Here is a 13,737-nt window from a genome sequence, read left to right on the forward strand (position 1 = left end):
TGTTGATGCGTCAATAGGAACTGACGTATGGCGCCGGTGGGCGAAGTCAGGGTAGCGCATGCTCCCAGGGCCGCACCCCTGCTCACCTTTAAATTTAAAGGGGAAGAGGGTTGTTTCTGGTGAAAAAGGTTCTGACTCTCGTCCCTAGGAAGGGACGTCCATTAAGTATAGAGGAGAGGGGACTAGTCACTACAGTGAATAACTTACAATTTCTGTCATAAGAAATGGGCTCTAATAAACACAGGCAGGATTCCAGCGGCATTGACCATTCCCAGTGACATATATGTTAATGTTTTATGAGATGTACATTATAAGGCTGGAAAGCCATATACATTGCATCTTATTTAGTGAATGCATTATATTTATATAAAATAAACTTGACAATACCCTGGGTCATCTGTCAAACTCCCTTTTCCCCCTATTGTGAATATATTTCAAAGCAAACCCAGTTCAGAACTGTATTCTCTGCAAGGTGTGGCACTAAATGCAAATCACATTGCCCACAGATAAAGTTTTAGCCATGCCTGCTATGTCACTAGATCTCCCTCAACGAGACGTTCCGCCAAGCAATCCGGTGGTAGGGCAACCGCTTGCATATAGAGGCAGGTATGGACTTCCAGTCCCCGACACATCAGGAGACGGTGATGACAGACGCCTCCCTGGAAGGATGGGGAGTGCACACCGGAGATCTCCACGCAAGAGGCCTTTGGCTCCTGGACGAGAGGTCATTACACATCAACGTCTTGGAGCTCCGATCAGTGTTCTGGGCCCTCAGGTCGTTCCTACTGTCCCTCAAGGGCAAGGTGGTGAGAGTCTTCACCAACACCACCACCACTACATCCGGAAGCAAGGGGGCACCAGATCCCCAGCCCTATCCAAGGAGGCGCAGGACCTGTGGCACTGGGCCGTTGCCCAGGGGATGTTCCTGGTACCCTTCCACCTGGCAGGAGTAAAGAACACTGTCGCCGACTCGCTCAGCAGGGAGCTGCGCTCATGCCACAAGTGGGAACTACAGCAGTATAAAGTGGATCTACTATTTCAATGATGGGGCAGTCCGCAGATCTATTCGCAACAGCGACAAACGCCAAGTGCGAAGGTTCGCCAGCAAGTTTCCCCAGCCAGGGAGCATGGGCGAAGCATTATCCTTGCCATGGGACGGCCTGTTCCTTTATGCGTTCCCACCGGTGCCGTTGCTTCTGCGACTCATCAGTCAACTGAAATGGTCCTGGTGCAGGATGATCCTCGTTGCACCGGCTTGGCCGAGGCAGATATGGTTCCCGGACCTTCTGGACTTGTCAGCGTTCCCCCCAGTCAAACTGCCGATGGACGCGGATCTTCTGGCCAGGCAAGAAGGCGCCATCCTACATCACGACCCGGGATCGCTGAACCTGCAGGCCTGGCTCCTGCAGCTCTAGAGTTCAGAGGCTTCGATATCCCTGCGGACTGCAAGGAGGTCCTTGCAAAGGCCAAGGCGTCCTCGACTCTCAAGTGCTACGGACATAAATGGAAGAGGTTCTGTGTCTGGTACTGTGCACAGAAGATCAACCATCTGTGGATTACAGCCCCTCAAGTGCTGCCGTACTTGCTATCGCTGGCCAAGGCGGGGCTGGCATATGCCTCCATCAAGATCCATCTGGCGGCTATCTCCCGCTACAGCAGAACTCCGGGGCGCTCGTCGCTGTGGTCTCACCGACTAGTGAAGGAGTTCATGAAAGGATTGTTCCGCCCGTACCGCCGGTGAAGGCCCCGGCCCTGGCGTGGGAGCTCAACGTGGTGCTGACCAGGCTCATGAGCCCGCCATTCGAGCCTCTGCATTCGGCACCGTTGAAATTCCTATCGTGGAAAACAGCGTTTCTAGTGGCCATCACCTCCGCACGACGAGTGGGTGAGATCCAGGCCCTCTCCTGTAAACCTCCATACCTGACATTCCATGAGACAAGGGTAGTGCTGACGACGCACCCCTCCTTCATGCCCAAGGTGCCGTCTGACTTCCATCTCAATGAGCCCTTGGTGTTACCTATTTTCTTCCCGTCGCCTTCCTCGCCAGCTGAGAGGACTTTGCACTCAATGGATGTGGCTAGAGCGCTGAAGTTCTACGTGGTCCGCACAAAGAGTTTTCGGAAGACTTCACAGCTTTTTGTGAATTTTGGACCTGTGAACCAGGGGAAGTCCCTCTCGAAGGCTTCCATTTCCAGATGGCTCTCCGGCTGCATCATGCACTGTCACCGGTTGGCAAACCGACCGTCGCCCAGCCGTCCGAGAGCCCATCGACCAGAGCGATTGCTACTACCACAGCGTTCCTGTGTGGTGTGCCCCTGCTAGACATATGTAGGGCTTCTACGTGGAGGTCGACGCACACCTTCACAAGATTCTACTGCATCCAGGGCTGAGTCCAGAGTCGGCCAGGCAGTGCTGCGCAACCTGTTCACTTGAAGGTGAGCCTGGTGAGGAGGTAAGAGATGCTTAATGTTGAGTTGTTGAAATGCTTAATGTTGAGCCTTGCCACCTCCTGTGGTTGTGCATGTGTGTACTGCTATGTACTCTTGTATTCATGAGCATATGTATCCATGCCAGACCCCATGCTGGAGAAGGAACAAGTTACTTACCTCCAAACCCTCCCTCCAATCCCACTGCAGCTGTTCTCTTGGTCCTACTGCCACTTTTCGTACTACCATATCTGGAGATGGCTGCCAGAGGAGGGGCTTAGGTAGAGGGCAGTCATTGGCTGGGGGCAGTATGACCCAGAGACCAGTGATTGGTTACTAGTAGAAAGACAGTTCAGAAACTAAACTGAAACTGTTTTTTCTTTACTGAGGATTCCCAACCTGATGAATATTCATGAGCATATGAATCCATGCCAGACCCATGCTGGAGACCAACAGTTACAGGTAAGTAGCTTGTTCCAACTCGGGTCTGGGACCTGCACCCACAAGAGAGAAGAAGTCCAAATCATCTTCTTCATGGCAGTGCCTGGCAGGAGAGTGAACCAGGTCTGCCAAATCAAAGCAGTAGAGAGATCAACAAGAAAGAGATGAGTACACACCATCTTCCTTGTGGAAGTACTTGGCAGGAGAGTGAACCAAGTGTGCCCCAGTCTGGAGATGGGGAAGCTGGGGTCTATGAGACTCGAATGGAAAGACTGAAAGTCTTGAACTGTGAAACCAAAGTGAAAGAGGGGCCAGGGAAGTGAGTCATTCCCCCTGATGATGTTGAACTTTGCAACCAAGCGAAAAGAGACCAGGGGAAAGGAGTCATTCCCCCTGGTTGTATCGAACTCAAAAGCCAAGATACCAGGAGAAATGTTCCTGGTAAACAAAGCCAGGGGATGGGAGCCATTCCCTCTGGTTGTGTTGATCTGTAAAACCAAGATACTAGGAGAAGGGAGTCCTTCTCCTGGTAACAAAAGATGAAAAGACTTTCTGATACAGAGTATTAAAGGATAAGCAGTGTGTCTGTCAAATGAAAGTGCTTGAACCTTGTCTTTTGTGTTGGAGGACAATGTTGACCCTGGTAAGGGAAATGGAAAAAGGGATCAGAACTGAATCTGGCTCTAGGTGTGCTCTCCCCCACTCTCCTATAGGAGCTGCTCAAATTTTGAATTAATGTTGTGGTATTATTTCATAACCATCACTCAGTACTCTTTAGTAAAATTATGAAGAATCGTTTCTTCTATTTTATTACTGAGGCTTAGGCGTCCTTTACTGATGTAGCGCCTATTAATATTTTATGCCAATGCATTTCGGACAATGTCCATCATCAGGGCTCTAGGAACTATCATTTTCATTATTATACAAACAAATTCAGAAATGACCAGCATTGGTCATATCAAAAAACAAAATTATAACCACATTCCAGTTTTATGTTCAAGAGAAAAACAATTCATGTCATGACATATTGTTAGTAGTGTCGTTCATAAAATGCATGCATCCATATCCCAGATAGCCAGTGTCATTCAGGCCATGATTATTCAATAATAAAATGAATGTTAACTCATACCCTTGTTGTAGATTATCCGGTTATTTCAGGTTTCAGGATGTAAATCACCACAAGTGAACAAAAGACAAAATGAAAGTAAGCTTCATGGTGGAACACTCGTCTGTGGCGTGTTATCACTCATACTTCATGTTATGTACCTGTTTGTGCAGTGGCACAATGTGCTTTCCGTCCTATAGCACTCCGTTTTGCCTCAGTGCTATGCTCTCAACAGATAGCCTGTGAAGAATCACATTACCATAATTATGTGCATGTGTCCCACGTATTCCCAAAACTATTGTTAATGTTGTCCCTTAAACTGCACTTACCTGTGTGTTCATACAATTCGCGTAACGCTCCTCGTTGAGAAAACCTGCATCCTTGCCAGATGCTGGTTTTCTTTGTTTGACTCTTGTTACCTAGCGACACACGCGTGTGCGTGCAGGTCTGGAAGAGGAAGATAATTTCGCTTTCTCACATTAGCCGCGCGCCAGTGTTGCCGCTGGCTCTACTTACATTTAAAGTGACAGTGGTCACGGTATGTAAACATTATGTTCTATGTACGCATTATGTACGCATTATTATGAAGCCAAAGGCTCCACTGCTATTAAAAGTGACGGCGCTCGTGGTATGTGAACATTATCATCAATATGTAAGTGAACTGAGTGTAGTCTCAGTAACGCAAGTGTTGCAAGTAATACTGGGCATATCCTAGCACATTCCCCATGTACTATGTGGGATTATCCTCCCTCCGTGTTACTCTCAGTGTACATATTCCACCAAAACTGATTAAAAACCAGTTTGAAAACAATCTGAGTAAGAATATTTTGTTACAGTGTTAATTAGGATATGTAATTCACAATTTTGGGGTGAACTATGGCAGCAGACGTAGTGGTCCCGCTTGGACATATATTCCAAATGGGAATGTCGTCCCGTAGTAAATACTGCAACCATCATTAGAGTTTGCGACCATCAAATGAAAAAGTAAATGTAAAATGAAAAATCCAAAAATCAAAGTCAGATATCGGAAAAGACAAAAATCAAATATCAGCAAATCACAGTTCATGCGTCAGAAATCAAGAATCAAAAGTCAGGAAAAACACATAGTTCATGCATCAATACTCACGTTCATAAAACCTTGTGCATTTCATACTCCTCTTCAGTGGCATGCTATCGAAAGCATACATAGTTTATTTCTTTGTTAATTCCGCCTGGTTTTAGTGAGTCCAACCTATCTATCCAATAGGACTCTCGTTGGTTGAGTCTTTTTGTGATATCCTCATGTTTGTCTCTTGATTTAACAACTTCCAGTACTTGAATCCTAATTTGGTTGATATTATGTTTTTTCATCTCCCAGTGTCTCGCCACTGCGGAGTTCTTGTTGTTTGTGCGTATGTATACATGATCTGTGCTCATTCCATCGAATTCGGCCTGGTCTTGTTGATTGTCCAACGTAATAGATGCCGCATGGGCATTTAATTGCATAAATTATGTTGATGGTGTCACACGTTGCACAACTCCTTAGTTGAATCTTTTCCCCTGTACGAGGGTGATTGATGACATTACCTCTAGTAATGAAGTTGCAGTCACTGCAATGCAGACACGGATATGTGCCTGTCCTCAGTGTTATGGGTTGTTGCATCATGGGTCTTGTTTTGACCAATCTGTCTCTTAAATTCCTGCTCCTCTTATATGCAAAAAAGGGATTGTCCTTGAATAGATGTTCCACCCTAGTATCATTCCTCAGTATTTGCCAGTTCTTGAGGAATGCCGCTTTTATCCGACTGCTCTGTAAAGAATAGCATGATACGAACACCATGGGGTTATCCTGTTTCTTTGGTTTTGCTCTTCCTTGTAATTCCGGCGTCTGTATGGTAAGGCGTTCTTTCACTGCTGTAATTTCTGTTTCTTTATACCCCCTGGCTTCAAACTTTCTTCCCATTAATTCAATTTCTTTGTCACACATTATGGGATCATTGACAATACGCTTTACTCGTTTCATTTGGCTATACAGTATGTTTCTGGGTAGACTCGGTTGGTGGAAGCTGAGTCGATGCAACAGATTGTTACGACAGTTTCTTCACGATAGATGTTTGTCTCATATTTACCTTCCTTGACATGTATGGCCACATCCAAAAAAATGTATGTTTGTGGAGGAACTCTCGTAAGTAAATTGTATCCTTGAGTCTATGGTATTCAGGTATATGAAAAATTGTTGTGTGTCAGTTGATCCTGTCCATATTCCAAAAATATCATCTCTATACCTTGTCCAAAGTGCTATGCTCTCCTTTCTTTTTGCTTGTGATAAAATATGTTCCTGTTCAAACTTATGCATAAAACAGTTTGCATAAGTAGGGGCCATTGTTGCCCCCATTGATGATCCAGAAGTTTGAAGAAAAAATGTATTCTTATATTGGAAATAGGAATTCTCTGCAATAAACTAAAGTAAAACCATGATGAACTCCTTCGCTACTTTCATTTCTCCTTCTTCATTAACAAGAAACCATTCTATTGCTTCTTGCCTCATGTCGTGAGGGATCGATGTATAGAGGCTCTTGACGTCGATTGTAAACATGATTGAGTTATTAATATAGCCAGTGTCCTTCAAACGGTCCAGAAAGTGTGCAGTGTCTTTAGTGTAGGTACATGTTTTTTGTACCAGCGGTTGCAGAAAGAAATCAAAATATTGACGAAGTGGTTGCAGTAGGCTATCTACACCAGACACTATGGGTCTGCCTGGTGGCAGCGTGGGGTGTTTGTGTACTTTTGGAAGTGTATAGAAATTCAGTATTTGTGGGTGCATGTTTAGTAAGAAAGCTTTGGTTTTTTGGTTTTGTTGCTGATCCACTCAAGTTCCTCTGCTCTATCCAACAGTTTTTCCAGCTGACGCATGATGTCTGCAGTTGGGTATCCATCTCGTTTAGCATAGGTATTGCTGTCACTAAGTTGTCTCTTGCATTCACTATCGTAGTCTGTACTATTCATAATGACCAGGGCACCCCCTTTGTCTGCTGGTCTAGTGCTGATTTTTCCATCAGCAAATAAGTCTCTGAGTATGTCCAGCTCGTTCAATTTTAAATTGCTGAATTTTGGGCGCTTGTAAGAGATTTGTTTGAGATCATTGAGAGTTTGTTTCTGAAAAATGTCAATAGAATGGGTGTTCACCGGTGGCCTAAAGTTACTTTTGGTCCTGAATTCTTGTAGTACCTCCTCCTTTGGGTCTCTATTCATTGGTGGTTCCAGCTCATCAAAGAAAACCTTGAGTTTAAGTTTCCTCACCAGTTTAAAAAGATCTACCTTAGTCTCAAAAAGTGTTGTGCTGTAGGTGGGCACAACACTCAAACCTTTTTTGTAATAGCTCCTTCTCCATCTGATTCAATGACCTTGATGATAAATGTATTACTAGGTCTTCTTCTGTTGTTGACTTGCTGCCCTTGTCTCTACCCTTGTGTCTCTTTTTCCCTCGTCTTGTCTTTTTCCGTCTTTGGGTCCCACTAAAAAAGGTTGTGCCGATGTTGTTGCCCTTGCTGGTGTGGGGAGATCCTCCCTTTGTGATGTTGCTGTTACCTCTTCTGGTGTTCTAATTGGGTATCCCTATCTTCTGAGTCGGTACTTGAGGAGTTGTCCGTGCTACCTCTATTTGGTTTCCTCTGTGGTGGAGCTGTGTATCTATCCATCCACGTATAGACCTCCCCATTCAGGTAGTCATATGTGTCTCTTCTAAATTTCCTTACTTTCTTCCCTTCTAGTTCCGTTTTGTATGTTTCAAGTTTATCATTGATGTCCTTAACTATTTCTTCAAGCTCTTCTTTTCCTATTGTTGTACTTATCGGAGTGCGGGGGAGAGCACACCTAGGGCCAGATTCAGTTCTGATCCCTTTTTCCATTTTTCATACTTAACCTTGTGCCAGGGTCTCAAGGTGTGCCCCAAATACATGTACATGTACCAAGACAAAATAAAATGAACTTTAATAAGCATAGCAGTGCCCACCCCTTCCAATTCGACCCTGGTAAGGGAGCCATTCCCCTAAGAAGAAGCCAAGAGGTGGAAATGAACTTTTATCTCCAGTACAGAAGAAGGGAGCCATTCTTCTGGGCCAAAGAGGTCTACTTTATCTTTAGTTTAGTTTTAAGTGAAAGGGACATAGTAGGGTTTTTGACAAAGGACGGTGAACTGTTGATTTACACAGAGATTCTGACAGAACCCTTAGTGTTTTAGTCGAGGCATGGAAACCCCCTTTTAGAGATAGGGAAAGTTAGGTTTTCTCTTTATTTTCTTGACTAATAAAAGTCAGTGTCCTCCTTCTGCACCCTTACAATAGTTATGGTAATCTACTCTGGAAAGTGAGCAGCCAGGGAGCTGTGTTGGGCCTCTATGTCAGGGCTCTACCTTTGTTGGTCCAAAGCTTAAACTGTTCTTCATTCCATAGAATATGAACAGTAGTGACGTTAAAAAAACACACTTGCGGCATTAAAAAGCTTATATTGCAATTTTACTCATTTGAAATGACAGGTATGCCTATTTTCCAATATATTTTTTATTTACAAACACTTCAGGCAAGCGGTGCAATGTAATGTAAGAAAAAAGAATGAATCTTCAGTTCGGTATGGAGGCAAGTCATTTTTTACCATGTCCGGCCTTGGATTTTAGGGGTGACGGGTATAAACCATTGCCAAGCCAATAATCATGCCAGCAGCAGCCAGGTACATCTTTTGGCCTACATTCAATAAATAAAATACTTTCCAATTAACTGGGTTTCCCGTAATAATATTGGCGAGACGGATTCTTGTGAGATGAGCTCCTAAAACTGTACCCATATCCAGTTAGGGATCCCTGCTTCTTTATGGATAATTTAGTGTCTACTGTTCGTGGTGGGCTGGTGTAGTGATGTCTTTCTCTCATGCTAATTCCTATCTTTTTGGCAAGGCAATGCAAATAGGGTTCTGTTTTACACAACAGGGTATCTTACAAGGTGTGAAATTGTACTTTTTGAAAGGGGCAATTCTTGTCTACATTTAGATGTGAATGCCAGATCACCATAATTATAAACATCCTCATCCCTGATTGCTGTGGCATAACAGTGATTACTGAACAAGTCAAAATACAGAGTTCCATGCACCCCCCACCTCAATTCTCTTTGCTCCCCTTTTAAGGATTAGTAGTGCCTTTCATGTAGGGAGGAGATACATGGACAAAAGATCATCTGAAACTTAAAATTATGTTCTGTTCAAAACATATTAGTAATAGACACGAAATACTACAACCTCAGTATTTTACAGTGGGACCCATGGGATCATTTTATATTTTTTCTTTTCCAATTGGTTAAGAAAAGAAATGCCAAAATGTGCAAATGTGGTTTGTGCAGCAAACCAGTAAAATGCAAAGTGAAACAGTATTGCACTACTAGGATTGAAGAGAGCACTGCTTACTGAAGATATGATTTATCATTACACTTTGATTTTCACATAATCCTTCCACACCCAAAAGAGCAGGCCCTGTGCCAGCATCTAGACCCAGGAAAAAGGGCCTTCTTTCAGTGTATAGACAGTTAAGGTGCTGCTTTTACAGATTCTGGCACAGTCATCCCACCTTTCAGCACAGCCCTCAAGGCATTTAAGCTGCTGGAAGATGTTTGCACTTGAAGAGCAAGTGCAGGCACCATGTAGTTGTGATTAATCAAGCGCTCGGACCGCCTTCATTTTCTTTGCATAGTAAGCAAAAGTATAGTTCATAGCCAATGAGTGAGTCCACCATTCACTGCACTGAATCATGACTTTGATGGTTTGGGCAAACGCAGAGAGCACCCGCCTAGAGACTGTGGTTATCACCATTCACACAAATATATTGAAATACCCACAGCAACCTTTTACATGGTTTCTAGCATCCTGTTGAATGTTGATGGAGGTGAAATTGGGTAATGATCTTTTCAAAAATAATACACATTTTTTAAACAGATTGACAAGATAAAAAGGAACAGAGCAATGGCCATTTAGAGGGAATTCAACTACGTAAACTTTATTAATTTGAGCACATAATGATATTCCATGGCCTCAACCAGTTCTCCTAGGCCAGAATTTAAGTATCCATGGCAAACCTCTGGATGGAAAACTCAATCCTCTCGCTTTGGAGTGTTTAAACCTAGGCTGGACTAGCCGATGGGTGTATGATGTTCTAGTGGGCCTAGATGAGTTAGTCTTAGAGATTTTCGGGGACAGGTAAGGCGTGCAAACCTGGAGAAGCACCTGTACAAAAAGGCGAGTGTTTTGAAGATAATCCTTTCTCGAACCGGCAGCCAATGTATAGCTCTTCGTGCTGTCGGCATGTGTTCCGATTTAGGAATGTTCAGGGCCACTCGAAGAGCATTGCTTTGGATGGTCTGTAGTTTCTGTATGTTGAGTGCAGAAGTGCCAGCAAAGAGAACATTGCAGTAGTTTAGCCTGGCGCTGACAAATGCACGTGCAATAGTTAGACAGCTATCTGTGGACAGGAAGGTCCTGGAGGCATGTATCAATTTGGTTGGGTACGCCACTGAGAAGGAGATGGTGTTCAGTTGGCAGGTCAGTGATAGGGTGACATCCTGGTATACCACCAGTGTTTTCATCACGGAAAGACTGGAATCTAGGTGCCATCGATGTTGAACGCGGTTTATTTGGGGTTGAGTTTTTCAGCACCATTGAAGGTGACAAGAAGGAGCTTGGTCGTCTAATCGTTTGGACAGAGGCCATGCATTGTCATCCAGCTTGGATGGTTGCAAAGGCTGTGCTCAGAGTGTCTGTGTCATTTGAATAGTTTCCAATCTATCCTCTTGTCCACTAGTGCTCTTGCTATAACATGAACTTAAGCATAAACAAATAAACCACAATCAATATATTGTGTACCTTTTTTTAAATATGGATTCTATTGCATTGTGGGCAACTCTATGTCAATTTTGGTCAGCGTGGTTTGATTGTGCACTGTGCCTTGATATATTATTCATATTTGGTTTCCTCCTAATGTTTACTTGTCTGGGGGTTATTATGGCAGCGTGGTGTTTTGGTCCTCGACAAATGTTAGCTTGCACAGTCTACAAGCTAACTCGTGTGAATAGTTTTCCATCCTTCCTTGCAAACCTTTCCTTGCTTGATAGAGCTCATGATTTTTTTGAGGTTCAGTGCAAGACCAAATAAGCATTGGCAGACCCACTGCTTTGACATTTGTATAGTAAAATTGTATTCTGTCTTTTCTAAAACTGTATTATGTATTTTCTTATTGTTAAGTATTGCTATCATATGCACAATTGACTACAACATGCTAGCTATTGTTATCAAATGTCTGTTATTTATATCATATGTCGCAAATTTGCAATCAATGGCCAATTGCGTACATCATATGGTAGGTATTGTTTAAAATCCCCAGTACTCCAATTCAAATGGCAATTAGTCGCAATGTATAATCAGGTACTCACATATTATGTCTTGTGTTGTCATCAAAGGCCCAGAGATCACTTTGTTGGGCACAGCCATTAAATTACCATGTATTCACAATACTACCAGGAATTGTCATTAAACACCAAGGTACTCACAGCATTGCCAATGATTAGCATGAAATTCACAAGTATGGATCCCATTGCCAGGGATTGCCATAGATGCACAGGCACTCACATCAATTGTAAGGTTGCCATCAAATTGCCAGTAATAACCCCACTATTGGTGTTGCCTTTAAATGACCAAGTGCTTGTCCACTGCCAAGGTTTGCCCAGGAACTAGCCCGTAGCTGAAAATCACCTTCCATTGCCCAGTTACATTTCCATTTTCCAGACAAGGCATCAAAAACACAGGCACTCATCCTATTTTCAGGGATTTCTATCAAATGCACATTTTCCTCCCACCCCCAATCAGTCATGCACAATTTTTATTTGTTTAATAAAGTTCTTTTTATGAACCTGGGTCCCCCAATTTAACAATATTGATTCCCTGCAGCCCCTGTGCGCTCTCAGGACAAGAAACACACAGGGTTGCACAAAAATTCTATGTAACAATGAAATAGAAATAGTTGAATCAATTTAAACATAAACAAATAATACATCTATGAACTTCCAACATCGGTGGTGAAGAATGTTCAATATACTAGTCACCTCCGTTTTCAGTGCTATATTTATCGGACTAGAGACATTTGTAACACACACATCACACCTTTTGTTTACCCTGTGCGCTCATGAACCATTGATTGAAAAATGCATGAGTGTCCAGGATGAAGCTTTCCTTTGTTAAAAACCAAATTACACCAGAACATCCCTGTTTTGCTAATTCTCTCTACTTCCCCTTTTTTGAAAATCTCATCCCCTTACTCACATTCTGACAGCAGTCGAGAAAAAAAACTCAATTGAAATATCGGATACTTGACATTTCTGTATGTACAAATCTTGTAAAAAGGAAACTGTTCAAGTGTATGCTTGCTAATTTAGCTTCAGTGGTGTTTTTGTTGCATTAATTGTCAATGGACAACTTGACGGTGGGACAATGGGTAGCAGTTAATAGCCCTTCCCCTAATTCCTAAATGATTCAGCAGTAATACCATGATTCATCTTGGTAGTGAATCCAAGGAATGACTTTTGTTACATTAATTTCTAAGTGTGCACACAGTGAGATGTCCTTTTGACTCCCAAAGTACTTAATTTGTACTGAGCGCCTTCCAGAGCAGGAGTAAGGGTATCTACTTGTATACACACCGAAGGACCTATTCTATCAATTATATATATTTCCAGAAGCACATACACTTCTAAAACATTCCCTAACTTCTCAGGATGTACAATCAATGTATATACTCCCACCCCTCAGTACTTACAAATCACAAGGGCCGGGATTTAATCGATTTCTCTTTATAGTATTGCTACCCTCAGGAGTATTTCCCTTTTATATTATACTTATATATGAATTAATTTCGGGTGTCTCACAGACAGGTGGGCACCCAAGGAATGGTTTAATTCTCTCCCTAGGAACAGGTGGGCCTCTGTTACCAAGATGGTGCCAGCTTCCCTCTGCAGCCTGTCTGATGTCTCTTCCACTGAAGAAAGCCTGGTACATTAACTCCAGTAATGCCTCTCTTACAGTGTGCTGCTAGGAATCTAAAATGTGTCCCAAGGGAAACCAGCTATTCCATCTCCTTTCCACTGATATCAATTCTCCTTTCGCGTCTTCTTCCCCACCATCAGTCAGTGAATGAATGATTGTGTCCCAGAATCTATGGGTTTTATTGAGCAGGAACCACACCCCTTAAAAGTGTGTATTATTTTTCTAATCTAATTGGTCAATGTACGCAATTGGACAGTGTTCCAAAAATGACATCAAACTAAACCAACACCTCCGTAGTCATTGGGTATAATAATGAGGAGGGCAGTCTGATGGGAGTAACTTCCAAACCTAGTTTCCCTCTCATGGAATGTGTTGTCATCTTGGAGATGTCTGCAAAACTAATTGTAACCTTCTAAAACAGCATATTCCACATGTGTGATTGGTTCATCAGATTGCTCTTACTTAAGCAAATCAAACAATGACATTTTCTTCTCTATACGACTTATGGTGGATGAGTTAAACATTTTGGGCCTCATTACAAGATTTGCAGAATGGGTTAACAGGCTCTGCTAATGGAGGCAGACCTGTTAAACCCAATCTGCAAAATGACGAGGTCCCCTCGTGGGACCCAGTAAGGACGCCTGGTAAAACCAGGCATCATTACCGGGTCCCGCGAGGGGACCAGGGAGCTAACAACGGGTCGGTCGTAATCGG

The sequence above is a fragment of the Ambystoma mexicanum genome, chromosome 6p, assembly GCF_040938575.1.
Source record: "Ambystoma mexicanum isolate Mex_15411 chromosome 6p, UKY_AmexF1_1, whole genome shotgun sequence".
Lineage (NCBI taxonomy): Eukaryota > Metazoa > Chordata > Amphibia > Caudata > Ambystomatidae > Ambystoma > Ambystoma mexicanum.